This window comes from Calonectris borealis, chromosome 10 (assembly GCF_964195595.1).
Source record: "Calonectris borealis chromosome 10, bCalBor7.hap1.2, whole genome shotgun sequence".
NCBI classification, from domain to species: Eukaryota; Metazoa; Chordata; class Aves; order Procellariiformes; family Procellariidae; genus Calonectris; species Calonectris borealis.
In genome coordinates, this window is record NC_134321.1 from 17775170 (window position 1) to 17788532 (window position 13363).

General features: G+C 47.9%; 1 long non-coding RNA gene across 1 annotated transcript in view; it reads left to right on the forward strand.

Annotated features, from left to right (window-relative positions):
- Positions 1–13363, forward strand: part of LOC142086290 (uncharacterized) — a 380383-nt gene that overhangs the window by 284717 nt on the left and 82303 nt on the right. The window lies entirely within an intron of this gene.

The window sequence follows — 13363 nt, forward strand, 5'->3', positions numbered from 1 at the left end:
ATTTCAGACCCATCCTGGGAACGGACAGCCAAATAAAACCCCTTTTTCCCCTGCACTCGCCTGTCATTGCAATAAGCAAACTGTAGGCTCTTTTTTAGCTTTTTGTGAACTTTCAAAGCTTTTGCTTCCATTTGTAACTGAATCTGCACAGGCTTTGGCTTCCACTTACCAGCGCTAAGCTGACTGCCAAACACCCACCACTTGGTTGCACCTTGGCACCTAATGTGTCAGTCAGTTTGGTGGGGTTTGCCGAAACCAGGACTGGGGGGAGGCACAGCCTCAGTCTGTTCCCTCACTGTTGCCTGCGGTTCTGACGTTAAAAACTTGTTATTGTCTTGTGGGATGTGAACGGGAGAGGGGAGCAGGGAGAGCAGGAACACCAATCGTGCACATCCCTCGCTCCTCTCCTAACACCTGTGAGGGGGCCATAAGCAGAAACAGCAGCTCAAAGGGCATCCCGGAGGTACATACAGCATCTGAAGGGCCCTTGAGGTACATTACATTTGTGTGGCCTTTGTGCTATGAACTAAAGAGATGAGCGTGTCAGACGTGCGTGTTTCTCTCCATTTTTTGTTGAGAGCAACGTCAGCGGAGAGCAAGAGGTCTTGGGTTTTTCAGGCAGGAGAGTCAAGCGTAAAGAAAGTGGGAGAGGAGCACTTGGGAATACATTCCCACAGTGAGCAGTTGTGCAGGAAAGAGGTGACCCGGTCAAAGGAAAAGCATATAAACAACCCAGAGAGAGAATCTTCTTGGCTGCCTGTTTGTTTATATCTTGCAGAAAAGAGCCGCATGCATCTCTAGCTAGCTACGGCACAAAGTTCCCGTCCTTTCAAATGATAACACAGGGAGAGGGCTCACAGAAGTCACGTCTGTATTTCCTGTCCCAGTTTCGGCATAAGGAAATACTGTAAGTTGTACCCTAATAAAATGATCAAAGGTTTTTTTGTTTGCTTGGTTTCCCTTTCCTTGAGCGCACAATTTCCTGGGAAAGCTCTCTGCGGTGTGGTGCGGATGGTGGAAAGGTGGGAAGTGTCTGGGATGTGTAGGAGAGAAAGACCCTTCCTTTTGGCCTGAGTGAACCAATGCTCAAGCATGGCTGGACTTGGAGAGGCTTTGTGGATTAAGATTCAAAAATACAACATCTGATAAAGACTAGGGCTTTTCGGGGAGCCAACAGGACGTGGACATAGATGTGGCAGACCATCCCAGTCAGTACTGGTCATTTTTATGCTCTCAAGGTTTTAGGAAAATCCAACTCAGAATTTCCAGGTTTAGGAGCTGCTGTTTTGTCACTTAATCCCAAGTGTTCAAATCAGCTCTCAGCACTCCTCCCCTCTCCCTAGCCTGTCCTCTTCCAGCAGAAAATGCACCCACTGAGTGAAGGAGAATATATTGTTCCTTGATGGTAGAAACATACTTTAAGAGTATGTTGGATCATCTCCAGTCTTCAAATTCCTCATTTCTGCTTGGAGTCCAATTCTGCAGCCTTTGTTAGTGATTGCAACTAAGCTAGTGTATGCAATATATTTCTCTGGACCCTTTGATGTGCACATTTTATGTGAGAATGTTAGTTCAGTTTAACACTCACTAGGATGTTCTTCCTGTTGTGAAAAGCATTACTGAAATTCAGCATGCTTGAGAGCAGTGAAGTCCTGCAAGATTTGTTTGAAACGCCTGTGCTCGATATCCAGTTGGTGTAAATCCATCTAGCTCCGTGGAAGTTGAAGCAGCGTGATTTCCGTGAGCTGAGTGTCCCACAATAATCTGGTTGCAGCTCATACCTCCACAACAGATATTTATAAAAGGTCTTAAAGCCATAAAAAAGTTGTTGCTTTCTATTCCATGCTGTAAGATCTCTTTTTCCCCCCAAAGGTCTTACAGTGAGACACGCTCATTTGTTCACAAACTGGTCCCAGTTTTTGCAACTGTGTTCCTGGTAAACAGCAGTTGAGACGATTTGCACCCAATGGGTTGTTTAATTATGGTTAATTCTGCAGCTTGGAGGGTGGATGGCTGGTGAGATCACATGGCGTTGTTTCTGCTCGATGAATCAAAGCCTTAAAGCTAGAGTTGAAGGACCAAGAAAAAAAGTTAATAAGTAACAGGTTTCTAGGAAAGATCTTTGGAGAAATAAGTGTTTGGTCAAAATTAAGGAAGTCTTGTGGACATTTTCACAACTACCTGAATGCTTTTTAATGATCATCTGGGATTGTCAAGATGCAGAAACCTACCCCAGCGCTTTTATTCGTGATACTCTTTGTGAATCTTTTAAGTTTTTCTACTAGCATTAGTGCAAGTATTGGTTCATTTGCAATTAGTATTTTGAACACAGTCTTTTGTTCTGAATCACCCATTCGTTTGCTCCCCCAGAATCACATCTTTAGCTTTATAATCTCTCCACACAGATACGGCCTTAAATCAACACTTGGCTTCAGGCTAGTGATATTTCTTTACCAGGAAAATATCTGGCAGCTCCTCCCCAGTGGATTTGAGAACTAGGCTGTATTGAAAATAAGGTTATACTTCGTCATTTCTCCCTATGCTGTCTTTAGAGCAAGCATAAAGCTCACTGCTCCTTTATCTATGTCATTTATGGATTTCCGTAGTGCCAAAGGAGGCACATAACATATTGCAAAGGTAGATTATCCAGAGTAAATCGTATGGTGAGTGTTGCAGGTTTGCAGGCAACTGGCTGTGGGAAGATTTGACCCTGAAATGAGGTTTGGTGGTGAAGGTGAAATGATGGCTCGTAAATGGATGGGAATGCCCTCCATTTATTTGGAGAACTGTGAGACTCGCCTAGCATACAGGAGCTCTTTATTTGTCCTTCCCTGATCCTGTCCAGCATTTCCCTCACTTTATCACTTCCTTCCCTTTCCTCCTTCCCTTCCGCCCCTTTCCTGGTAGTGAAGTCTGTGAAACCAGTTACATCGTCCAAGGATTCGCTTGGAGGCAGAGCAGCTCGTTTCTTGGGTGATGGGACACCACTGGGCGCAGGGAGTTTGGAGTGAGCGGATGGCCCTCACCAGCCCACCGGTGTGTTTGCACCAGCTATGTTCAGAGCCCACAGATCCCAGCCCACTAAACGAGCCTTGTTGTGTGTTGATTTTCATTTCTGAGCATAAGCAGGGAACCAGCCGATATGTGAAAACAAGAAATAATGAGAAGACCTGTCCGAGTCTTGAACCAAGGTTTTGTTTGCACTGCAGTTTCGGGTCAGTTCTCTTGTTTTTTCTAATTAACTCAGCAAACAGGTGTTGGGTAAAGCACAACCTGTGTTTGCTGGGTAAGACCAGTGAACAGAGAGCTCTGGAGCAGAGCGGAGCTGGCACTTGTTGATGGTGAGCTCACCTTCGCGATGGGATTTTACTGTGCTTGGCTGTGGCCTCAGAGAACCACCACAGTGCAAACGCTCGCTAGGAGTAAACATCTGGAGGCCAGAGCTAATGCTTGGTCTGTCTGCGGAGCATCTTGCACAGAGAGGTCCCAATCTAGGCGAGAAGTGTGTAGCAAATAATAACAAAAAGAAGCAAAGCGATTTTTGGCAAACACAGCTAATTAGCCCATCATTCTTCTGTTCCCTGGAGATGATCTAACAGAGTTGTCTTCAAAATCCAGTGATTAAACCCTTTATGTAAATATTATTTTAGTCGTCTTTAAAATTACTTGCTCAAATGTCAAGAATGACATTAGTGTGAGAGAGGCTCTTCTTCCAATTACATTTCCTCTTTTCTTTTTCTGTCTCATAATTTTTTAGAGCCACCTGCGTAGATTAGTTTTTAGCACCTTTCTGCTTTGTCATCAGGTAATATGGGGCTGGGAGGGGTTCTCTTCTCTTTTTTTTTTAATCATCTTTAGTGTCACTTTCTTTTTCCAAGCTCTGAGCTGGAAGATTGTGAAACCTTGTCATAACTCCGGAGCTTTGCACTTTCCTTGCCCAATCTGACAGGCTTGGTTGAGTAGTTAGCACCTGGCCCTGAGGGTCAGGGCACCTCGACCTTTTTCTAGGTCTTTCCTGTATTTACCGTGTGACCCTGAATGAGTCACGCTCTGAAAAATGTGACTGCAAATAGCAGTAATGAGAATTTCTCAATCCTCAGCTTGACTTTGCAGAAAGCTGGGTTACCCGCACTGTTGCTCTCAGTGAGACCTCCTGAGTTTTGCACTTTGGACCCACACTGATGTCCGCTGTCCTGGGCTTAGCGCAGGGGATGAACGCTGGCGTGCAAAGCACAGCTGCTTGCTGGGGAGCATGTGGCACCACGGCTGTCCCACCTCCGCTGCCTGCCGGTGGGTGTCCTACCAGCTTGTGTTTAGGGGAGGCTTTTGAAGGACTCAGTGCTGGCTTTCATCCATTCTCATTGGAGACAGTAGGAAATATGCAGGGGTTGACCTCAGATTCCCCAAGCCAACCCTCGCCATTGACCCAAAACCATCCCTTTTTGTGTGCAGAAGTGGAAAGTTTCCCACATTCAGTAGCGTTGAAGTTCTCCACCATGTCACTGGGGGGCTGTCAGGTTTGTCTAACTGGTGTCTGTAAGCCCTTTCCCCCAGATCAGCACTTACCCCCACGGATGCCACACCAGCCGACATATCATTTCTGCATAGCCTACGAGCTAAATATGAGCCTCACAAATACCAGCAGAACTGGAGATACCTTTAGTTTCTCCTGATTGTGTCCCGCACCCTCTTTGCCCCACGGAAACATTGCTATTCCTTGGAATGATGTTACTTCCCAGAGGAAAATAAGTAATTCACAGTCACACAAAGACAGCCTTGGCTCCTTGGGGCTCCCCATGCAAGAATAACTTCTGTCCCAGATCTTTTCTGAAAGTAGTAGATGGGATGGGTCCTTGCAGCTGGTGAGATTTCTTTGATGAAAGCAATGATAACCTCCTTCAGCTTTCCAGCGCTCAAGGAACCTGCTAAATGTGCCCAAATGTTGAGCAGGTAATGCTGAAGGTGACCTTGCTTGGCAGCACCCACCATGAACGAAAGCCTGTGACTGCCCAGCAGTCGTGTTTGGTCAGTGCCGCTGGCAAGGGAGGAATTGCGAGAGGAACATTAATCTTCTGGCTGCGGCTTTGGGTGGCTTTAAGAGAGCCTAAATCTCAAAAAAAAACTTAGTGAAACTGGCACAGGGTTTTATGCAAGCCTCAGCTGCTCCACCACGGTTGTGAGAGAGTCTCAGCTGGTGGCACGGGCTTTCCCCACAGCTCTTCTCATCAGCCACTGAATGTTGTGAGCAAATGGATGTCGAGGGCCTTTCCCATAGTCAATTTAATTTTCCACCATAGTCACACGATAAAATGCTTGTCGGGCCAGGTTGCATGCAGTGACCATAACAGTAAAAGGCAGTCATTTGAAGTACCTGGAACTTTTAAGTACATTACAGGAGGAGCAAATGAAACAGAGGATGTAGAAGGCCCACAGGGTCAGTCATCTTGTAAAATGCCTGGAAAAGTTGTCTTCATTTCGTGAAATGTCTGCTTTCACAATATGGCCCGTGGTTATTTAGCAAGTCAGCAGAGGCAGAATTTCACGCTCTCGTCTCCTTTGCACACACTAAACGTATGAACAATCTGTACAAGTGCTTTGTTTCCATCCTCCCATCGTTGTTCGTTGCCATATACTGGTGCTTAGAGGCATTTGGACAAAGCAAACTGAAGCTTACCTGATTTCTAATTAAAGCAAAAGCCCTGTAAAAGGCTCTCAGCTTTTTGGAGGTGTCAAAGGCCCAGTTGTTTTCCCACCCCACTGCAAACAGCAGTGCTGCCTGCAGCCCCCCTTCATCTTGGGGGTCTCCTCCAGCTCAGGCTGGGTTTAAGGCTGTGACGAGGGAGAGCAAGTTAACGTAAGGGTGGAGGAAACTGCTGCGGTTTAGCTGTGAGCTTTTGGATGCATTGGGTTCCCTAGGTGCTAACCAGGCAGCCTTCCTCACCTCTGAGATGTGCCTGGCCAAAGCAAGGACACGCTGCTGTGGGGAGAGAGAGGAGAGGAGGTGAAGCTGGAGGAGTGCTGCCCGCTCCTGCTCATTGCATTTCTCATTAGTGGGAACAAGGGGGTCTAGGAGCCCCATTCCTGGCTGAATTTGCAAGAAACACCTGGGGAGGGCTTGTTTGTACTTAATAAAATCCAGGAACAAAAAAAATCAAAACCAGTCCCCAGTCAGACTGAGAGGCGGGCAGATGAAAATAAACCAGTAAAGCATGGGCTGGACACCAGCAGCGTGGCGGGTCTTGCATGACAGCATGGAGCTTGTGTCACAGAGCAGAAGGAAGGGGCACATTGCAGGTAGTTGTGGGGACCCAGGATGGTGGCAGAGCTCCGTGGAGGGCCAGAGAAGGTTGTACGAGGCTTCTTGGGAGAAATGACCGTGTTGGGGAGCTTCAGCAGTGCTGGTGACTTTTCCCTATATTGCAGGAAGAACTACGAGAGGCAGAGTGGAAGATGGGGAGGAGATAACTGTGTTTCTTCTGGCAGGACAGTCTGAAGCTGTGAGATAAAGTGCAAGGACTGTTTTGTCTGTGCCTTCGTGTTTTTTCCTTATTGTGTCTCCCAGTGCCTCTTGCCTTCGGTCCTTTCTCTTCATCACTCCCGCGTTGCTGAGTTTTGGAGGAGGAGGAGCAGGGGACTGCTCTCTGGTTCTGGTGCAAGTAGGGCAAGGCAGCTGCCGGGCTAGAAGTGCCTCTCCTGAAGAGCTTTTTCCTTTGGGCAGATAGTCTCAATGCCAAAGGTGAGGTCTCAGGACAGAGCGGGTGCGGAAGCTGTTCCTCAGTGCGCCTGTGTTTGAATCTTTGCCCAGGCTCTCCCATTCCTCCCCCTCCATCTTGCCCTTCCCCTTGCTCATCCTCAGCTCTCCTCTCTGCCGTGGGAGATCCTGGCGCCATCCTTTTCTATCCAGCCCTACTCCTCTGCGTGCCACTTTCATGGTGGGATTAATTCGCCTCCCTGCTTGGCTCCAATGTCTCCTGTTTTCCCAACGTGCTTGGCCTCTGCCCTAGCACTGCTCCTGCGGTTCATGCCCTTAAGCTTGATTTCTCCTTTAATCCATTGGCAACGCCTGCACTGTGTAGTGCTTTCGAATGGCATAGCGCTCGTGTTATTTCCAGGGTAGAAGGTATTTTTTGGTAGAAGTGGCCGGTCCTAGGTGGAAACCCAGATGTAGGACAATTACAACATCCCTCCCTCTCTCTGTGGCTTCCTCCCATCAAGGCAGCAGGCGTGTAAATCCCCAACCTGCCATGGATGCGAGTGGGTGTTTGCCCCGTCGGGTGCAGGATGTGCAGCCCTGGGAGGGATGTTGCCAGCGAGGGTGCACAGAAGGCAGAGGATGCAGAACTGTCCCCTCTGTCCCTCTCTCAGTGCCCTGAGAAGAGGTGGTGTTCAGGTGGGCTTCCATGGTCATCCAGGAGGGTCCTTCCTGCGTTAAGTTCAGGCCTTTGCAACAGAGATGGGTCAGTGTGTGGGTTATACTCTCGTGGCCCTTCAGAAAGTCACCTCTAACATGCCAAACATCTTGACAACATGAAATAACTAGGAATTTCAAAAATTTCCCCATCTCCCCACTGCTCTGCTGCATGATGCTTGTTGCTGGATCCCATTTTGGAGACATGTTGCATCTTTGAAAACAAGGTGACCTTGTGCAATCCCAAGCGTCCAAACAGGATGTTTGCTGGATTTTCTGCTTAAACATTGTGTTTTCTGGGCGAAAGAGCCATGAGATCAGGCTGCAAAACAGCTATGGTAAACTATTGCTACCCCAAAGGATGCTGCTTTCCTCAGGAAATGAGACGGGACCTCTCCCTACATACAAGCCAACTTTTAGGGCACATTAGGAGTAAATGGCTGTTAGATGGATGGAGGGAGCTGGGGAAACAAAGCCAGTGCAATTAGTTGGTGTATGACTGGAGGGAATTAGTTAACTCAGGCTTTGATTTTGTCCTTTGAGAAGAAAAGAAATGAGAAGACATGTCATTAGAGGAGATGAGTTGTCTTAATCATTGGCTTGACATTCCTGTTCTTTCTGTTGGATACCTTTTATCAGCAGAGATTTGGGTATGGCTGAGGGTACCAGACAGGCACTGTTTTAGTCCTGCAGAAAAAGTCGTGGCAACTTAGGTCATGTCTCAGAAATTTCCCAGCAAAACTACATTGGTATAATGAAACCTCGGTTTTTGGGGTAGCCCCAGCGTGTGGATGCATTGCTTACTCTGGGGTAGGAGAGATGCTACACGATTATACTGCTCTAACCCGGTGGTATCATTATATTGGGACACTTGTGACGGTAAATCTGTGGAGGTGGATGTGCCAGTAGGCGTATTGTGACTTAAATCACAGTATCTGCTGAAGGCAGTGTATATTTTATTCCCCTATGTATATATATATTTAGGTAGGCAGCAATTCTGTGGCGTTGCTCACATCAGCCCACCAGTCCTACCTACCTCTTGGATAAAAGAGCGTGACAAGTTCAGCTTTTGGGGGAAAACTAGTTGGTGCCTCTGCCCGTTTTTCACCCGCAGTGTTGGAGATGGTCATGGGGAGCCCGTCTCCGAGATGGGTGTCAGACATGGGATGTTTCAGCCATCCCTTTTGATCTGTGGTCAGCAGGGTGGCTCAGCAGCAAAGAGCGGCTCTTCTCTCGACTATAAAGCAAGCCCTTGCTCTGGCTAATCCTACGGGTCTCAATGTGCATTTTAGCTAAGCTTACGGTGGTACAGATTTTTACTTGAGGAGAAACGTCGCACATAAAAGTCATAAATACAGAAGCCACGTCCAGCTGGATGGGGGCTAACCGCAGAGTGGTTTTAATCTGCTCACACAGGGGACAATCCCAGTGCAGGGATTTTCTCGGTCTCTTTCCACGGTCCGTCAGCTCAAAATAGAGGTGAGGAGCCTAGCTCCCACTTTTATTAGGAAAGGTGGTATTTGGAGGGGCTGGGAAGCAAGGTGTGAGAGGCAATTACACACCCCGAGCTTGGAGGCTGGTCATGATTTTTATGATCTCATTTCCTCATCCACACACAAATGCTTGGCCAAAGCCCAATCTCTGCAAATGAGCTTTGGTCACCGCTGGTTTTAATTAGCAGGAACAGTATTGTGCAGTGTTCCCAATAAGCGAATGACAAAGTATCAGTCTCGGTCTCTGGCAGTTTTCTCTTCTTCATCCTGCCAGAGGGCTTTTTCTAAGCCCCAAACCAGCCCCTTGATCTCCGCTTCCAGGAAACCTTTATAAAATTCAGACCAGATTCTTGAGCAAGAACCAAATGTTTCAGCCAGAAAGATTTCTTTTTTCCTTTTTTTTTTTTTATTTTATTTTATTTTTGGAAAGGGTGAATGGAGGAGGATTAAATCTGAACAGAATCTGAACAGATGATATTTTCAATGGCACGTTTAGCATTTATCTGAGAAGGCTCCGATGGGCACAGCGTTGCTATTGTTTTCTTAAAAATATCAATCAGGCCAATGTGTTTAAACAGGTTCAACTGTTACCTTCTTTCCTCGTGTTTCACAAGTACAACCAGTGAGTCATGTACGATATTATTTATTTGTACTACAGCACAGCAGTGACGGCCCATTGTAGGAGGCACCGCAGAAAGCCCAGCACGTGAAAGGCTTCGCTTTTAAAGAGCATCTCCAGCAAAACCCCCGAAGAGCTGGCTAAAATTGCCAAACCCCTTTTCATGCAGCAGGGATGGAGGTGGCCACCCTCCCACGGCAAGCGCCATTGCACGGTGCTGACATGACTCCTCGCGGGGCACGGTGGCCTTGTTGGTCACGGCAAAGAGTGAGCTGAGCTTCTCTGAGCCAAAGGACAACAAAGGACAACCTGCTGCCGCTCAGTGAGACCTCCCGCAGCGGAGCCACAGCAGACTCGCTGCTCTGAGCTCTGCCGGGATGCCCCAGGGGGGTCACGCACTCGGGGGCTCCCGTGCTGCGCCATGCAGTTGGGTGAGTGAAGGAAGCCTGGCATACCCGCCGGTCTCTACCCTCATTAAAAAGTCCGCCGGTGTACGGCACTGAGCAAGGGGAACGTTTTAGCGTCTGTTCATCTGTGCTCTCTGACTGATGCAGTGTGTGTGTAGATCATCGTGCGTCTCCCTGACCCAGCGCCCGGCGTGACTGCCCAAAGATGCTTTTCTGCATTAAAGACTGTCTCTCCCCAGGCCTTAGTTAACTTCCCGATTAATGCAGCAGCATTAATTATTCATCAAACTGCCAATGAGGCCATTAAGTTTCTCTTCCTTTGAAGATACTGGTACCTATTTCTATAACGAGAGCAAAGGAGGAGGCTGCAGATCTAATTGCAGGCGTGCAAAGTGAGGAAGACTCCTCGTCCGCTGCTTTCGTACTGTGCCTGAAAAGCCTCTCTTTTATCGAGGTGTCAACAGCAATTTCATTCTCTTTTCAAAGGAACAAGTGCCTTTAACCGTTTAAACGCACTTAAACGAACAGCTTTTGTGCTTCGATTAAAGACACAATGCAGAGAAGAACGGGCCTGGCTGGCTGCAGAGTGTCCTGTTGGGGAAGGTCCAGCCTGCGGCCGGAGGGGTCGTGGGTGCTGCTCTGCCCTCCTGACCTGCCGACCTCTCCCGGTGGGGACAAACCCATCCCTGCTGAGCCGAGGCTGGATTCAGAGCTGCATGGGCAAGATTTCCCATCTTAAGGCTGCATTTTGGGATACAGCTATGGAGCAATGCCTCCCACCTACAGGTGACACCACCAGCCACGTCCAAAAGCCCCCACGTTGCTCTGGCAGGCCTGGGCAGCCAGCGCTTGACTCGGCATCTCAGGAGGCATTTGCCCTCTGCTTTGCTTTGCTCTGCTGGCTTTGTCCCGTGCAAAACTGCTCATGAAAATGGCCTTCTGCAGCCCACGGGGGTCACCTTGCTGCAGAGCTCGAGCCCCTGCCCAGGCACGGTGGTTTTCTTTGTTGTTCAAAATGCTCCAAGAGCTCCGGGCTAAGTGCACGACAGCAGCATTAATAAATAATAAAAGACATCAATAGTTCTGGGGGATTTTATAGCCGCTCCTATCTCGAGATCTCAAAACATTTCACAAATGTTAATTTATGGAGCCTTACAGATGCTCTTGCCAGACTGTTTGAGAGTGGAAGACGGAGTCAGGACATGCAGGAGAGCAGGAACCAGATCGTGGCCGCTCTACCCCCCTGGCCTCCCAGGTAATGAACCTTTTGGGCTGCAGCTCTGAGCAGTCTGTGTTTGTACAAGCGTCCAGGGATGCTGCTTTTGCTCCCTGATTTTGGTTGAATAGAAAAGCTGCTCCCACAAGTTGAAAGTGTTTCCAGTGACCCTCAGTATAAATAGTCCAGAAGAGCGGTTGTGATACCCACCTAGTAAGCACTGGCCTTCTTATGCTGTGAACCATGTCTTTAAGGGAACAAGATATCATTGTCATAGAAGAGTATTATTTTGACATTAAAATGCAATAGGATTGAGTGATAAGGGAAGGAGGTTGTCTGGTCCAGACAATCTCATCCTCCAGGTAGAGTTAAGCAAGCTTAGTAGTTAAACGAGGACTTCTAATGAGGTTTGAGGCTGGTTTGCTTTCACAGTCCTTTGTTAGGGTCTGTATTAAACCTGGTCTCAATTAGCTCATGGCTGGAGTGAACTCCAGGAGGCTTTGCTGGGCAGACGGAAGCACCACAACAGAGCTGTAAGAAAGGCTGGAGGAAGACACCCCATCTTCCTTTCTACATGCTTTCAAGGTGTTTGCTTGCTCACCAGTTGAAATGTGTTTCTTGTGCCATTGCAGTGGCCTTAGCTGGCTTGGTGCTTAGCTTGGTCTGAAGAGGGGAAGCAAATGGCAGCAATAAAAAACTAAAGTAAGAAGAAGAAAGTTGCCTTGCCTCAGTCTTTCAAGGCAGGGAATAAAATCCTGCTGAACAGCATTATTAACAGAAAAGAGCTGAGATCTGAGCAGAGAAACCTTAGAGGGTCTGGTACAGGTGGGAAGGCACATGAGCTGTCAGCTTAGGAGCACACACAAATGCCCCAAACCTGGACCAGTTTGGGTATGTGTGTGTGTCACTGTAAGGACAGCGCTTACGGGGAATGAAGCAAATTACTTCGCATTTCCTAAATATACTCAGTTCAAGCCTACCTGATCTCCAAGGAATCTGTTCAACTGTGCTGTGACCGATGTGGCTGCCCAGCACCGGGGCTGAGCTCAGGGGAAAGGAAGGATTGTGGCAGAAAAAAGGGATTGGTGATGTTTATTTCTGTTTATCCCATCTAAAGTGACTCTCTAGTCTTGGCACAAGGGAGCAGGGAAGAGGAGGGATAAAGCAGTGCTCAAAATGCATCTTTCTCGCTGACCTATGCTTGATTAGCCCCGCTCTGGTAGCTCGCCAGGACAGATTGTCTGTGCTGGCAGTCTCTAGTGAGGAAGATCACATCACCTAGGCGAAGCCTTTTTCACTCACAGAAGATTTAGTTGTTCTTGGACCAAAGGCCAAAAAAACCCCGTGGAAATCCAGATCCTCTTTCTGTTTCCAGAAGTGAGGAGGGGAGGGAGCGGTTTCCACCGCAGCAGCCGAGTACGTGACAACGTGACAGTCCGTGGTCCTTCCCAGGGCTGCCTGGCTGCCATGCTAGGAGATCAACTAGCAGCGAATTGCACCCGTTAATGATCACAAAAAAGTAAGGGGATTAAAAGTTGTGTAAAACAGGCAATGTGACAGTTAGTACTATATCAGAAGATGAAATAATTTCCCTAAGAAATACAGGAATGCAGTATCTGCACTTGTTTACCAGGCCGCCAAGTAGCAAATCTGGTTCAGGAGCAACGTTGGAGGCAGTTTCTGAACCATGTCAGGATGTTCCCTATCTAACACCAGCCCAAAGTGGCTACAGCTAACGCTAAAGGATTATGTTCCTCTACAGAAAGGCTTCCCAAGTCCCTGTGTGACAGGAGCAAAGGAGAATCCAGCAGGTTTGGGGTTTTTTTTTTCCCTTTTTATCAGCCTCTATTTTATTTTAACCCACCTTGGTTGGAGGTGGATTCATTTGGCAAAGGTGCTGCTGTTGGTTAAAGTGGGTAGAGCACCAAGTTCCCTCTGGGGATGCCGAAGGCTGCAGCATCCCAAGATCTCGCACCGCTGTGAGCCACAGATGCAGTGCTGCTTCTGGGTTTTTAACAGGTTGCTTGAAAACCTGGCGAAGGTACAGCACAGAGCCACAAAAAAAGAGACACGAGAGCTAGAGAAAATCGGCGTCGAGGGCGAGAGACCTGTTTAGCAAGGCAAAAAGAAGTGAGAAGCGATTTGACTTCTGTGCCCAAGTACTTTCGCAGAGAGAAAACGCCAGATACGAAAGGGCTCCGTAATCTCAGGAGGTAATTC